Source organism: Acinonyx jubatus, chromosome D4 (assembly GCF_027475565.1).
Source record: "Acinonyx jubatus isolate Ajub_Pintada_27869175 chromosome D4, VMU_Ajub_asm_v1.0, whole genome shotgun sequence".
NCBI lineage: Eukaryota > Metazoa > Chordata > Mammalia > Carnivora > Felidae > Acinonyx > Acinonyx jubatus.
Window position 1 is genome coordinate 46,735,515 of NC_069391.1, and position 16,125 is coordinate 46,751,639.

The following is a 16,125-nucleotide window of genomic DNA, read 5'->3' on the forward strand; positions in this document are numbered from 1 at the left end:
ATCCTTTGTGTAGAGTTTTAACACATATTAAGGAAACTTATTTCTATTCTTAATTTTTATGCATCCTCTTTTTCACAAAAATATTCTGAATTTTACCAAATGTTTTATCAAGCATTGGAACTGGACTCAGATATAGCAGAGATTTTGGTATTATCAGACTGACAATTTAAAACTGATAAAAATTCCTACAGCAGCCACCTGTGCCTCAACTCTTTTGGTATGTAAATATTTCAAATTAAAGAAACATAATTTCTTTAATTGTTGTAAGACTGTCCAGATTTACTATATCTTCTGGTGTCAGTTTTGTTCATTTTCATTTCTAGGAACCTATCTTTAAAAATCTACATTTTAAATCTAGATTCAGTTATTCATAATATCATATTTTCTAGTTTTAATAGATACAGCACTTTTAGTGATGTCATTTTTAAATTCTTAATATCAGTCATCTGTGCCTATTCTTTATTTTTGTTGATTAGTATTCCTAGAAGGATATTCATTTTATTAGGCTTTTCAAATATCCAACATTTGTATTGGTTTACTCATGCATTGCATATTTATTTCCTTTTATTAGTGTTTTTATCTGTATTGTTTCCTTCATTCTAACTTTCTTGTATTTGGTTTTCTTTGTATTTATGACTTCTTAAGTTGGGTACTTAGCTTATTTTTTCTGCTTTTTCTCTTTTTTAATATATGAATTTAACACTATAATTTTCTTCTAGATTTATATGCACCTTGGTTATCATTTAGTTAAAAATATTTTCTAGTCACTTGGGTGACTCAGTTGGTTGAGCATCTGACTCTTGATTTCTGTTCAGGTCATGATCCCAGGGTCATAGGCTTGAGCCCTGCATAGTGCTCCGTGCTGAGCGTCAGGCTCTGCACTGACAGTTTGGAGCCTGGAGCCTGCTTCAGAGTCTGTGTCTCCCTCTCTCTCTGCCCCTCCCCCACTCTGTGCTCTGTCTCTGTCTCTCAAAAATAAATAAATGTTAATTTTTTTTTAATCAAGAAAAAAAGATCTGGAAAAAATTACTTAAAGGTGGGTGTGACTTTTACTCTGTGATTAGGAACACACGAAGATTTGGCCTTTGATGGAATCCTACTTGCAACACTATGTCAAAAACCTTAGACTTGATCCAAGATGAAAGCCATGTACTGACTGAACACCTGAAAGTCATCGTTAAATTAGTTAATTGAGTTATTTATAACTGATGAGTAGGTGGTAGTTAATGTGATGTAGCACTCTGAGGAGTTTACATTAAATTAGTGTTTATTTTGCTCAAGAACACCCATTAGTAATTCTTTCAGAAAGCCTCCATAAGGAAAAGACTTCCATCTCTGAGGGACATTGCCCTGCTTCTAAGATACAATTTTCCATACTTACAGGTGAATGCTTCTTCTGCCTTACTTCTTGAGAAGCCAAACTTCTAGGCTGTTCTAAGTGCTATTTCTCAAGTTATCCCGAACCCTTTCAGAATTTCCGAGACCTTTCCGGAACTATAATATTCTTGCATGTTTTTGAATATAGGTACTTTCAGAAATCTGATCCATACCTTTCTATCTTTTAGGAATTTCCAACGTTCTAGGCCTACAGACAGTATTCTCTGTATCTGAGTACTATTTATTAATTTTAAATAAATATTAATGTTAAGAATTTTGAATAGAATTTTGGCTTGTGTGTTCCAGCGTTCATCTGGATCCATTCTCTAAGTTTTTGCTGGGTGTTTTTTTGTTTTTTGCTGTTTCTGAGACTTTCCTAGTATCTCTTAATGAGAACTGCAGAATTTTCAGTGATTACAAAGACTCACTGTCCAGGGTAAAGTGCAGCTGGAGAGGGTGTCACAGAAATTCAAAGTGGTGAAGGGAACCATGATCTGCCCCCCGCCCCCCTCCCAATACTACTTTCATATATGGATTATTTTGAGCTGGAGGCCGTTGAGAATCGACAGCTGTAGAAAGAAGCCTTCTTAGAGCTTCCCTTATCTTAGAGCAGAAACTTCTGAGAAATGAAGATGGCCATAAATTCTCTCTCCAGGGGGGGCAGTTTTGTTGCCATGAAAAAGTGGAAAGTGCGCACCAACGTGGGCTTGCGCAAACAAACTTTACTAAATAACCTTTATCTTGCATTAGTTTCCCCCATATAGCTGCCTTCCTGCCCCGAGAAGCTCAAAACCCTTCTCCTTTTTCTTGCCACTTCTCCACAAAGGTATTGTCCTTTGTTAAAAATGGATTATAAACCTCCAGGTCTGAAGCCTCTTTGGGGTTTTCATTTCATTTCTGTGATGCTTGACATATGCATATGAAATAACCATTTTTCTCTTGTTAATTTGTCTTTTGTCAGTTCTATTTGCAAGGCCCCAGGCAATGAACCTAAGAGGATGGAGGAAAAAGTTTTTTTCCAGCCTGTCAGAGGTGTATCCACAGTGTGTGAAAATATAGGTGTACTAATAAGTACTTACACCTTTGCCAAGCAGATGGCATAGTTATATATCCAAATATACACAAGAAGAAAGATAATTTTAGGGATGCCTGTGTGGCTCAATCAGTTAAACGTCCGACTCTTGGTTTCAACTTAGGTCATGATCTCACAGTTTCATGAGTTGGAGCTCATTTGGGGCTCTGTTAGCACAGACCCTGCTTGGGACTCCCCTCTCTCTCCGCCTCTCCCCTGCTTGTGCTCTCTCTCTCTCTCAAAAAAAAAAAACCTGAAAAAAAAGAATAGATAATTTTAGGCAAGGAAAAAGAATAGAAATAGAATAGAAAATAGGGTAGGAAAATAAATGATATATTTAAGATTTAGTGGCTAGAACAAAAGTTCAGAAACAAAGGAGTGGATGAGGATGATAAACTAGGACCAAGCTATCCCAACTAAACCATGTCATTCCCTTGCATAAAACACTTCATTTCTTATAAGCAACAAAATACTTGTCCGGTCCTTACAAGGATCTCTATAATCTGGTCACTGTCAACTGTACAAGGCTGAACTTCTGATTTTCCCACCTTTATTATATGGGATCTAGCTTATAGCTTTGCTTAGGGTCCTCAAACATGTTCTGCCCTTTCAAAATATCCTCATGACTTTGTATATGCTGTTTCTGGGGCCAAATTTTTAAAAAAAATTTTTTTAAACATTTATTTATTTATTTATTATTTCAAAAAAAATTGTAAAGCTTTATTTATTTTTGAGAGAGAAAGAGAGAGAGACAGAATGTGAACAGGGATGGCGCAGAAAGAGAGGGAGACACAGAATCTAAAGTAGTCTCCAGGCTCTAAACTGTCAGCACAGAGCCCATGGCAGGGCTTGAACCCATGAAATGCGAGATCGTGACATGATCCGAAGTCAGACGCTTAACTGACTGAGCCACCCAGGCACCCCAAAGCATTTATTTATTTTTGAGAGACAGAGAGACAGAGCGCGAGTGGGGGAAGAACAGAGAATCTGAAGCAGGCTCCAGGCTCTGAGCTGTCAGCACAGAGCCCATCGTGACCCGAGCTGAAGTCAGACACTTCACCCACTGAGCCACACAGGCACCCCTCGTGGGCCACATTTTTAAAGCCAGTTTTTCAAATCTCAGCCGAATTTTTACCTTCCTGAAAAACAATTTTGGGTCCCTGCCCTTAATCACTTCAGGAAACCCTATTATGCCTTCTGATAACACTTTGTGATTCTATTTCATAGTACTTAGCACAGGAATAATTAAATATTGCTTTTGTAATAGTTCTTTAAGGTATTTCCCCCCCAGACAGAAGAACAGGAGCTCTCCCAGGTCAGGAACTATGGTTGTCTTCCTCACTGAATGAAGGTTATTGAGAACAACTGAAATTCCAATAGAAAGGACTTTTTTGAAACATGAAACTCAAACCAAAGACATACTGGTAACTAAGACTATAAAAGTAAACATGGAAACTTGAAAATCAACATCTTATTTATATATTTATCTTCAATGTACAATTTTAAGGTAACTGAGAGACATGATTCTTATTTCAATTACAAATTTGAAAATCTTTTACCATGAATTTTTATAAATATGTTGCAGCTCTGTGTGGTAAAATACACTGAATTTAAGAATTAGAAGCCTGTAGTCTAATTCCTGTCATTAACTGCATGACTTCCCTTCTCTCTTTATGCACCTATATTATTGTTAGGATATGAGGTTTGAATAAAACCATGTATATAAGTATATTTTAAAATATTTTATTATTTTAATATTTTATTATTTTAAAAAATATTTTAAGTACTTTAAAATATTTTATATTTTTAACCTATGTTATTATCACAACATACTAAAGTATTTAATAAATTGTAATCGTGGGGAAAATTGGAATTCTGCTATCAGCAATATCTTCAAACATGTCAGGTTTTTACATATGCTCTGACATGCCGTATGTTTGGATTCATAAATTAATGCCTTTATATTATTATAAATATATTATATTTATAAATATAATGCCTTTTATATTATCATTTTTAGTATAGCCTTGAACCTTACTTAAAAATGTCTTGTCCCACCTTGATGTTTTCCAAAAAATGCTATCATATTGCCATTTTTGTTAGTTTAGGGGTTATTTTTGGAGTCTAGGGTATATATTCCTTTGCTGGTTCATGGCATATTACCCATATTTATGAATGTGAGTCAAGTCAATCCTAGGCATTCTTGTATCAAGATCCACTTTTACAGCACCAAAGATATCTTCTCTACATCCAGACCACACATCCGGTAAAGACAGTGGCTTCTATTAAGTGGACATTGATAAAGGTATGTTGACATGGGTCGATGGTATTATTTTCGGTTATTTTTTTCAGCTATTTGCACAAGATAAGGAGTTTGTCCGCACACATCAACAACAGCCAGAAGGAAAAAGATCGTATTCCGGTTCTCACCAGAGTCCCTTCAATGAGATGTCAATCAAAGTACATTAGTGGAGTTGTCAGTACCCACATTAGTATTGAAATATGCGTTAAACTTTACAAAACAATAAAGACAAGCTGGAGAGGTCCCAGCAAGTCATTGATTTTAATCTCGGTCAGATTAAATACTCGTTTTGACAAACTAAAAGAAAAGATGCGTCTTAGGAAAAAAACCCGAACAACAACAAAAAAGCTCTTGCTTTTCAGTCCCTTCCTCTAAAGGATCAAAAGGGAGGAGGGACTAACAAGTGTTCTTAAATGCCACCTTAGTGTTGGTAGTTTGCAAATACAGAGCGTTTATTGTTTGATTTTTGCCTCTCCTTATAACCTAAGTTTGGCAGAAACCCTACAGCATGTTCTCAGGGAAAAAGAAAAAAAAAACTTAGACATTTCAACCATCTGCCAGATATACCTATCAAATTATTCATTTCTCAGGCTGCTTAAGGTTATTTAAATTCATAGCTTTTCAAACTACTGACAAGGTTTGCACACTGTGAAGAAAATGAATATTGTTAAGGGTTAAATGGACAGCTTCACACTTTAAATGCATTATAAATTCACCCCAGGCACTCTCCTACTGATTTTTCTCTTTATTATTTTATTTTACAATCAACGACTCTTCATAATTGTGGACCACGCTGACAATCTGCATGACAACGGATGGATTCAAACAACACTGACCCAGGTATATACAGGACAATAGTTGCATCATACCACCGAGGAAACAGCTTTCACGTAAGTTTTAGATATACAACTAGAGCTTCCAGAAAGAAAGATACACAAAGTTGAATTCACATTTTGCCTTGCTGGGCATATATATCCTACTCTATGCAATTTGCATGACCTGACATGAAGACAGGCGAGCTCACCTTTAGAAGTGGTCATCATTAAAATGCAGGCTGTCTATCAAGAGAAATTGTCTCCCAGAAATCAATACCTTAAAAACCCTTGTGGCTAACTGTTCTCCCAGACACTTTCAAATTTTTATAATGCTGAAAAGTAGTGTGGAGGAAGTAGAGGTTCCATTTCTTTGATTTCTTTTTATCACATTCTGTCAGTCCTCGATCAAGTTTCATAACTCAAAGACATACATTTACCACCAGGTGTAGTTCAAAGAGATGTTGACCTTTGATTTACAAAACCCCTTAGATTTACTCTATGCTTTTTCTGAGAGAGTCTCTCCATATACCACCAGAATAATACAAACAAGGAAAAGCCTGCTGAGTTCAGGACGACTCAGGATGGATCTGGGCCTTACTCCCCCTGGTGGCCAGTGGGCCATACTTCACCATCCTTCCTTTGCTTGGGTTGCAAACTTGGTTTGGTGAAGAGATTGCAAAGGATTTTCAATAAACTTTGATGCAAAGGGGCAATCGTGCTCTGAGTGTCTGACAAGTGTTACATGTTTGTAAGCAATTATAATGCTGACACTGTTTATACTATAATAAAACCTTGCTCTTTCCTGTTAGACACGCTTGGCAAAAAACGTTCTGATCCCATCTAAGAACTAAATGAGTCAACTGAGGCCAGTTACTTACCTTTTCTGAGTCCTGATTTTTCTCACCTGTAAAACAGGGTTAATAATTCTATCTAGGTCATAGAGTTGTTGTGTGCAATCAATGCAACGATGTATTATAAGAGCTTAGATCTATGATTTTGAAGTGCTGGAAAATGACAGTTGAAATTTAGGGCAGTGATATGGTAGTCGATATGACGATATAATTGTATCAACCTAACGTATATAATGAGAACTGATAGTTGTGAGATTTCTGACCAGTTTTATGTAAAGCGGAGTTAGATTCTTACTTTGTGAATATAGTTCACTTATTGATAATCCTCAAGTTCAGATATATAGAAAGTGGAAATTGTTTTCACTTTTCCCTCTTTCCGTTGAAACAGGATCACAATTATGAAGAGCTGAGTCTGGGCAAGCTCACACAAGCCTGAAACTAAAATACTGTCCGTTTGCACTGAAAACAATAGAAAATTATGGAGTTGTAATAGTACCATTAAATCAAAATATTCAAATTTCATATAAAATATGCAGCGTTATATGAGATATGGTTGTTTCAGGGGAATGTGGCTTACCTAGAGGATGAGAAACAAGAAACGAGACTTCTACAAAGATTGGGGACATCTGGCCATTTGCATAGGCCTTGGGATTTAGAGGCAGTGGAACGTTCACAGATAGGTTCTGGCACCAAATGTCCTGAATTTGGATTCTGGCTCCATCACCTGAGGCTGGTCGTGACCAGAAGAAGATTCCTAAGTATCTCTGTGCCTCAGTTTTCACATCGTCACTACAGAGATAATAATAGCTCCCACCTTATCAGGTTTTTTTTTTAGAAGAATACATACATTTATATTTTCAAGTGTATGAAAGAGAACAACAACCAATAATAATGCTAGCTAACCCTGCTGCGGTTCTTCCATATGCATTGGCTAATGGATGTTTGATGACACATTGAAAACGTAAGCAATACGTTAGCTGACTCTTTTTTTTTAATATATGAAATTTATTGTCAAATTGGTTTCCATACAACACCCAGTGCTCATCCCAAAAGATGCCCTCTTCAATGCCCATCACCCTCAGTTTGTTCTCAGTTTTTAAGAGTCTCTTATGCTTTGGCTCTCTCCCACTCTAACCTCTTTTTTTTTTCCTTCCCCTCCCCCATGGGTTTCTGTTAAGTTTCTCAGGATCCACATAAGAGTGAAACCATAGGGTATCTGTCTTTCTCTGTATGGCTTATTTCACTTAGCATCACACTCTCCAGTTCCATCCACGTTGCTACAAAGGGCCATATTTCCTTCTTTCTCATTGCCATGTAGTACTCCATTGTGAGCTGACTCTTCTTAAAACGTTGACACCTGAGATTATGGTTAATGACCACCTTTGAGAGAACGAATAGATGCTCTCTTCTACCGCCCTTGAGCTTTAACAGCATACTTACTGTAAAGCAATAAGGCTTTGAAATAGGAATAGGCTTTGAAATGGGAATTTCTACACCTGAAATACTTTGTATATCGAAATGGATTATTGAAGGAGGTAGCGGAAGTTCCTTCTTTGAAGAGATTTAAAAATGAGATTGTTAAAGGTGAGAAAGAGGCTTTAGAAGCTGTTTATATCTGAAGGCCCACAGACCAAAGATTAGACTATTCGACTTTGCTCTACAAATCATCTTCAGCAACACAGAGAAGGCTGAAAGGACTTCGATCCTAGAACTGTTCCACCCCATATCCCGGGGCAGATACTAGGGACACAGACCCACATGTGGATTCTGAATATCCGCAGTCAGAGCAGAACATCAGGATGGTGGAGGCTGGGGAGATTCATCCCCGAATAAAGTGCATCACGTGACCGCAGGCTGGCGCAGGAAGCAGTGTCGCCGTAGTACTTATACATTTTATCCCATGTTTATCCTGCCCCAAGCCATAAACAGCTTAGAAAAATACACTCAATTCAGCAAAGTAAAATCAAACTAAAAATAATTAGGTGAGCCTTTCTGGACGTTGGGGAGATAACTTGGTAGAGAGTCAGGGATGAGATGACTGCAAAAAAATATTGGCTGCATCGTTCTGCATAATCGATAGAAGTGGATGCTGAATTTTCTAACAGCTATCAAAAGGTGGAAAACATGGTCAGTTACATAATTCAGAGGTCTGAAACGTAAAAACAAACAAGCCAATAAAAATAAATGCAATTTAGATAATGCATTTAATAATGCAATTTATCTAAATAATGCAATTTAGATAAAGCAATACGATTCCTGTTTCCATGGTCCAAGAGAAAGTCTTCTTATGGATCCTCATAAAGAACTCACGATGCAGGATGGTGAGAGACAGCCTCCACAGCAGCTTACCAGGGCTCACAGAAGTGGATTTTACAGAGCTGGCTGATTCTTAACGATGTCCCTCAATGTTAGCGAATGGTGGACAAAACAAGCCAGTGTAATATGGTAATGATAACGAGACACCAGGCAAGGGTTAGTCTCTCAGCAAGTAGCAGGGCTCCAGTACGTGGCTGGATTATAGAGGCCATTCTCTCTTCCCTGGTCACAAGACAGGAACAAAGCAAAGGTGCAGTCCTAATAGCATTAGGGAATTTCTTAGATGATAAAAATAGGGACTGAGGTAGAAGAAAGAAGACAGAGACCCAGTTATCTAAACTGGGGCACAAAACGAATTTGGTATCTCAGGAACATTGCCTAGTTATAGACCTGAAAGACAGTCAAATCAGCGCGACAGATTCTAGATGGATAGTTCCACAACGGTTGGTTGGGAAGGGTCTATTAAAGCCATTCTGATTCAAGTGAGAGTAGGAGTCAAATAAACTTGGAGGTTGAGGTTGGGCAACCCTAGCTGGAAAAAGTGACGACATATTATTGTAAGTTTATTATGAGATTACTTGTTCAGCTTTTCTCTCAAAACAAATTGAAAATCTCCACGGACTCAAACAGAGAATATTGTAAATGGACACGAACACATTACAATTTTTCAGAAGGCAGTCTGAAGTTTCTCCTCTGTCATTAAGCTTGTTTTGACTACTCGTTTTGAATCTCCAATAACTGCTCCGACTCCAGAATGTGCGATTGTTTCAGAAACACTATACCTTCCTCATATCTGCATTTCTGTTATGATTTCAATTTCCTTTGAAAGCCCTTTAGTCTCTACTTTTTGCTGCTTTATTACTTTCCTTTCCTGCCACCTCTTCAAGCTTTGACCATGTTATTCTTGCTCACAATATAGGACAATGAAATTTATTTATGTAACGCAGATGAAAATATTATTCATCAGCTTCCATATAATCATCCTCAATATTTTAATGATCCCCAGGTGCTTTAGCATATTGTGGTAGGCTGTGCAGAAATTAAGTAATAGGTTCAACAATAGGTTCAACAATAGGCTCAACAATAAAGGAAAATAAGTTTATCTAACATATTGAAAAACTATTTATCTCTTTTGAGGACTGATTTAACGAAAACAAAATGGAAAACTCAAATAGCTATTTTGAAATTTTTGTCATTACATAGGTGACACTGGTAGCAAGGGAAATCATTTTGTGCTTTGGAAAACAATTCTCTGCCGCTACTTTTTTTTTCTTTGTGCAAGAAAATTCCCCCGAAGGTATACATATGAGGGTGAAGTTCAATAACATTTGCAGTTGCCTGACTTGGTGTCAGTATGAAACTTTGGTTTTCTAAATAAAATTGACAAAGTCATTTATAGAAACTTCACATTTTTATCCTTGGGACTAATAGCCGCAGGGAACAGAGGCATCTAACCAGCAAGATAGAAAGAAAGGTCCACTGATGCTTTGTGATTTTTAAATGAAAATAATGGAAGATGAAAGCAAATCTTCATTTTGCCTCCTCTGTGATGCCTAATAATTATGCTTGAGGAGATAAAAATACTCATTGAACAAAACATTTAAAAACTCTATAGGCTAAGCCATGCCAATGTAGGCTTACTACATTTCCTAAGTAATCCTTTCAGAAAAGGACTTTCTGCCAGACTTTTCCCTGAAAATGGCTTGAGTCTCGGCTATTTTTATTTTTTCTGGTAATTCATTTATTCAATACTGAACAGCATTTTATGATTACTATTATTATATTCAAAGAAGGCACTGTGGGAGATACAAGAAAAAGATGTGATGTCTATTTTGTCCATAAATAAGGGAAAATTTGTGCTTACCTTTGTGACCTATGTACCTAGCATACTACTTGTCATAAACTAGGCTTCCAAATTTTATTGAATTTTAATGAAAAATCTCAGTCTATAAGGGACAGGAATTGTCATCATGTGCTAAGAAAAACCTGTAACTGTATGCATAAACACAATGAGGACACCGAGAAAGAAGTTCACTCTCCTACTTAGAGAAGTGAGGACAGGTAGCCCAGGCAAGATGGTGGTTGAGCAGAGTTTTACAGGAGGTGTAGGTGATTGTCTATGAGGGAACGAAGGAGAAGGTCAGGCCAGAGGGGACCATGGCATCCAAGATGCTTGTGTAGTGAACCCATCTTGTGCTGTATATGTCACTGACTTTTAAAACTTAGAAGGTTATCCTCTAGAACGAAATGAAAACAACAGCCTTATCATATTTGAAAAAAAAAGATGACAGATGTTTAAAAATGGGGCACCTGGGTGGCTCAGTTGATTAAGTGTCCAACTTTTGATCTCTGCTCAGGTCTTGATCTCAGGGTGGTGAGTTCAAGCCCCACATTGGGCTTCACGCTGGGCATGGAGCCTAAATAAATAAATAAATAAATAAGGACAGAAGTCGGGGCACCTGAGTGACTCAGTCAGTTAAGTGTCCGACTTTGGCTCAGGTCATGATCTCATGGTTTGTAAGTTCTAGCCCCCTGTCAGGCTGGTGCTGACCCCTCAGATTCTGTGAGCCTGCTTCAGATTCTGTGTCTCCCTCTCTCTCTGCCCCTCCCCCCGCTCATGCTCGGTCTCTGTCTCTGTCTCTCTCTCAAAAATAAACAAACATTAAAAAAAATTAAAAATAAATAAATAGTTTATAATGACTTAAAAAAGAATAAATGTGTTTAGTAGGTAATACAATATTCAAGACAACAGAAAAAACATAAACCAAAATGAGTGAGTTGGCGTTTGCAAGCACTGACAAGAATGTTTAAGTTGTAAGTCCAATATTGGCTGGAAAAGGCAACAAAATGGAACATCTTTCTGGAAGAGATTTTGTCAAACTAACTTACAAATCTTAGACACATTTGACCCTAGCAATTCTACTTCTAGAAATTTAGCCTAAAAATGTAACTTAGATATGCACCAATATTTATACAACAGCATCATTAAATATTTATTTATAAAAAAGCAAATGCACATAAAATATCTAATAGTAGCAATGGTCAAGAAATTTAAACGTTTCATCTAAAGAAATATTATCCAGCACTTAAACATGTTTTTGAAAACATTTGATGGCAGAGAAGATTGCTCAAAATATAATATTAAGTGAACATGAAAGGATACACAAAAACATATCCAGGATGACACCAATATATTAAGAACAAATATATCTATTGCAACACCTATTCTATTCAGCCAACAGCAATGGTCTTGGCCTTGGATTGGCAACTGAACCCATGAGGCAAGATTTGGCTCCCCCAGCCCTAAGATTATGTTATGTTAAGAAACGATATAAAACAGGTAACACAATAACCCTGGGTACCTAGAGATTCTCCCACTACCTACCAAAATTCTTCCCCTCTCTATAGGTACATACCACATCTCCAATCAAAGGGTGGGGTTTCATCCTTTCTTCTTGAATTGGACTGGACCTTTAAGTGCTTACTGATGTTCTGGAACTTTAAGTTGAAGCAATATGAAAGCCTGGCACCTTATACTTCTTCCTTCTTGGAACGTGACTGCTAAGATGCTACATGGACAGCTTCATATGGTGAATCAAGGTGCCAAAATGACAACACCAGCTGATGAGCCATCTTGGCTGAAGCCGCATGGAGCAGAGATGTGCTTCCCTCCTTCCTTGTCAAGGTAACAGATAAATGGTGCCGATATAATTGAGCCACTAAGTTTTGTTACATAGCAACAGAAAACTGAAGCAAAGGACAATTCCCTAGTGGATTTAAGATCTAAATTTCTCTCACTGTGACTTCTGAATGTCCCATCCACTTCATCCGCTTTGCCTTTGGGATCTGTATGGACACAAAATTCTAGACTGGTTGGGTACCAGATCTGTAATATATTCAGTTTTTATGCCTTGGTTATGTGGTCTCTTGAGGGATATATGACCAATTTCATTCTCTAGAATAACCATATCTCATAAACGTCACTACTCAGTAAACAATATACATAAATTTCAGGTGCTTGATCCTATACATGCTACCTTAGCCAGATTCTCATTTTTCTGGGATCTTGTTATACTCTAGTAAGTTCCTTGGATTATCATTAAAAGCGTGTTCAATCAAAGGACAAATCCTCAAGTGTCTTGAGCTACAGGAAGGCCACATACTACTATTTATCCTTTCTATCTAGCTAGCTATATTTACATTGAAAAAAAGACCAGAAGGATATATATGAAAACATACACGTGACAGTCATTGGATTGTTGGTGATTTTTATTTTTTATGTTTCCAAATATTCTATTTATTCAATACAATAAATAAATGTAATAAAACTTAGGTCACATCACTTTGGAAAATGCAACAGAAGCCAGTTTTTAGGCTTCTTCAGGTTCTTGCTAAGTGATCTCTCTAAGATAGAAAGCCAGATGCATTTTTTCAGGAGGGGGTCACTCCTTTCCCTGACCTTATATGTCTACATTGATTACCATCCAACATAAAATACTCTTGGGCTCTTGCTCTGCCTCTTACTCCTATCTACAAATGGTGAGTTACCAAATTGGTAGGTTGGGGAAATATATGAGGCATGCATCACACGGACTTTCTGCCCCATTTGTCTACAGAGCCAGGAGGACAGCCGGAATATGCTGCTGTGTTCCTTCTTCCGTAAGTTTGTCTAAGTAAGCCCCTCTATGTGGGAATGCCTGTGCTGGTCTGGTACTACCTATGACTGTATATACAAGATGCACTAATTATGGAATTTATTATTAGGAAGTCAAATATCTCCCCATATCTGAGTGACATTCTCCAATATAAACTTTAGCTTGGTGACCGTATATTTTGTTGTCCACACTCAGAGAACTCTGAGAATGAAAGAAGGTACCAAACAGAATAAACACATATTTATTATTTAGGTAATCCAACTTTAGCACCTATAAAGCTGATATATGGATTCTGTCTGATTTGCTCCTGTGGTTTATTACTCTATTGAGTAAGTCCTTATGGATGGGAAGAGTTTTGCTATTTTTGGATCCCTTCAAACCCCAACATGGATCATTTTAAAACGTTTCCTAGCTTTCAGAGCAATGTCTTCTAAAAATGAATTACCTAATTGAAAAAAATAAATCTGGAAAACTATACACAAAGCTGTCAACATTTCTCTTCTTCAAAGGGTAGGATATTAGGTTAATATATGTAGTGTTTGAATTTTTACCACTATTTCTTGGATAATCGGGGAAATGGAAATTAAAGAAAAAAAATGCCAGGACATCTGGTGAATATTCTGTTATGTAACAAGCCTTACACTATCTCACTTAATCCTATTAACAACATACGAAATAAGTCTTATTTCCCTGTCTTATTAATAAGGACACTGGGCCCACAGTCCATGTGGTTAATTGTGGTGTTATGCTGCCTTACTGTTTTAGCTCACGATGGCTGATAATTGAGCTGGGAATTGATAGCTCATTTCTCATTTCACTCTATGTTATATGGCTGGTTCATGTGTGAAGATAAGTGCACCTGAGCTCCGTTCTCAGAGCAGCAGTGAGCATTCATTTCTAATTACCAAGAATATCTAGCATCAACTTTCACAGCCCTAGAACTATCCCTTCACATCTACCAGTGGAAGCTTTACCACTTGCCTTCTACATAGTCCTCATATGATTGATTTGCATGTCTTGGATACAGCATTCTATGCATTCAGCCCTCTCTCAATTTTGCAGTATTCAGCACATTTTCTGCTATTTTTTTTGTTTCATAACTTACTGTAGAATCAACAAATGTGTGGATGCACATGAGTACAAGATTGATTAAGGACAATGTACTCCATTCAATTGTGTGTGCTGACAATCGGAATTAAATTTCACACCAAATCTTGTTTCGCATGTAATAACTCACTTATCTTTTTAAGGGAAAATGTACTTATGCTGAAAAATCAGCTGTGAATGAATTAGATTTAGAGAGGCCAGAATGGAAGCCTGTGAAAATGACTGCGATCTTTTGCTACACCAAATATGCATTGATTTTAAAACATTGGTGTTTTAATTAGCATTGAAATAATCTCAATATAAGAAACTGATCCTACTCTGAAGGGATGCTGTGTTGTGATCAGCTTTGAAAGTGGTAAAAATCAAGGAATGCAGCTGGGAGGAATGAGCGTGAACAGATGCTAAGTCAATAGGATCACAGTGCTGCCTGTGATAATTAGTGACTCATTCCATAGAAAAACTTTGGGAAAAAAATCTCAAATTGTTTTGAAAGTTTAATAATCGTCTGTAGCACAAATTTTCATGAATATGTTAATATTAATTTTTGAAACAGAAGTAATGAACTAATAGCCATCTAGATATTGCAGTCCCTTTAAGAAATTTGTATAGTAGGTTTAAGAATGATCAGTTGTGGGGCACCTGGGTGACTCAATTGGTTGAGCGTCCGAATTCGGCTCATGATCTCACAGTTTATGAGTTCAAGCCCTGCATCAGGCTCTATACTGACAGCCAGGAGTCTGGACCCTGCTTCAGATTCGGTGTCTCCCTCTCTCTCTGCTCCACTCCTGCTCACACTCTCTCTCTCTGTCTCAAAAATAAATACATATTTTAAAAAAAGAATGATCAATTAGATATTCAAAAAATTTTTAATGTTTTATTTATTTTTGACAGAGAGACAGAACGCAAATGGGGGAGGGGCAGAAAACAAGGGAGACACAGAATCCGAAGCAGGCTCCAGGCTCCGAGCTGTCAGCACAGAGCCCGACACGGGGTTCAAACCCACGAATGGCGAGATCATGACCTGCACTGAGGTTAGACACTTAACCAACTGAGCCGGGAAGGCGCCCCAGTTGTTAGATGTTTAAAAAATTCTTATGTATTTCCACTAGAGGTTATGACTAGCATACTTTGAAATAGTATTTTTCTTTAAGTAATGACTTACTTCTTTATTTAGTAAACAGGCATTCAATGTGGATCGTTGTTGGGTACTAGTGTAGAACACAGAATGCAGCTAAAGAAAGTTATTTTTTTTTTTAAATGTTTATTTATTTTTGAAGGAGAGAGAGACACAGTGTGTGTGGGGGGGCGGGCAGAGAGAGAAGGAGACACAGAATCCGAAGCAGGCTCCAGGCTCTGAGCTGTCAGCACAGAGCCCGACGCGGGGTTTGAACCCACAAACCGCGAGATCATGACCTGAGCTGAAGTCGGACGTTCAACCGACTGAGCCACCCAGGCGCCCCAAGAGAGTTATTTCTTATTCATAGGAGTTCATGAACTTGGTGGGGATATAAGTATTGCCTTGTCAGGGAAATAAAATGTACTCTTAAATTTTTTTAAATTTGTTTTTGAGAGAGAGAGAGAGAGGGAGAGAGAGAATCTGAAGTGGGCTCCAGGCTCTGAACTGTCAGCA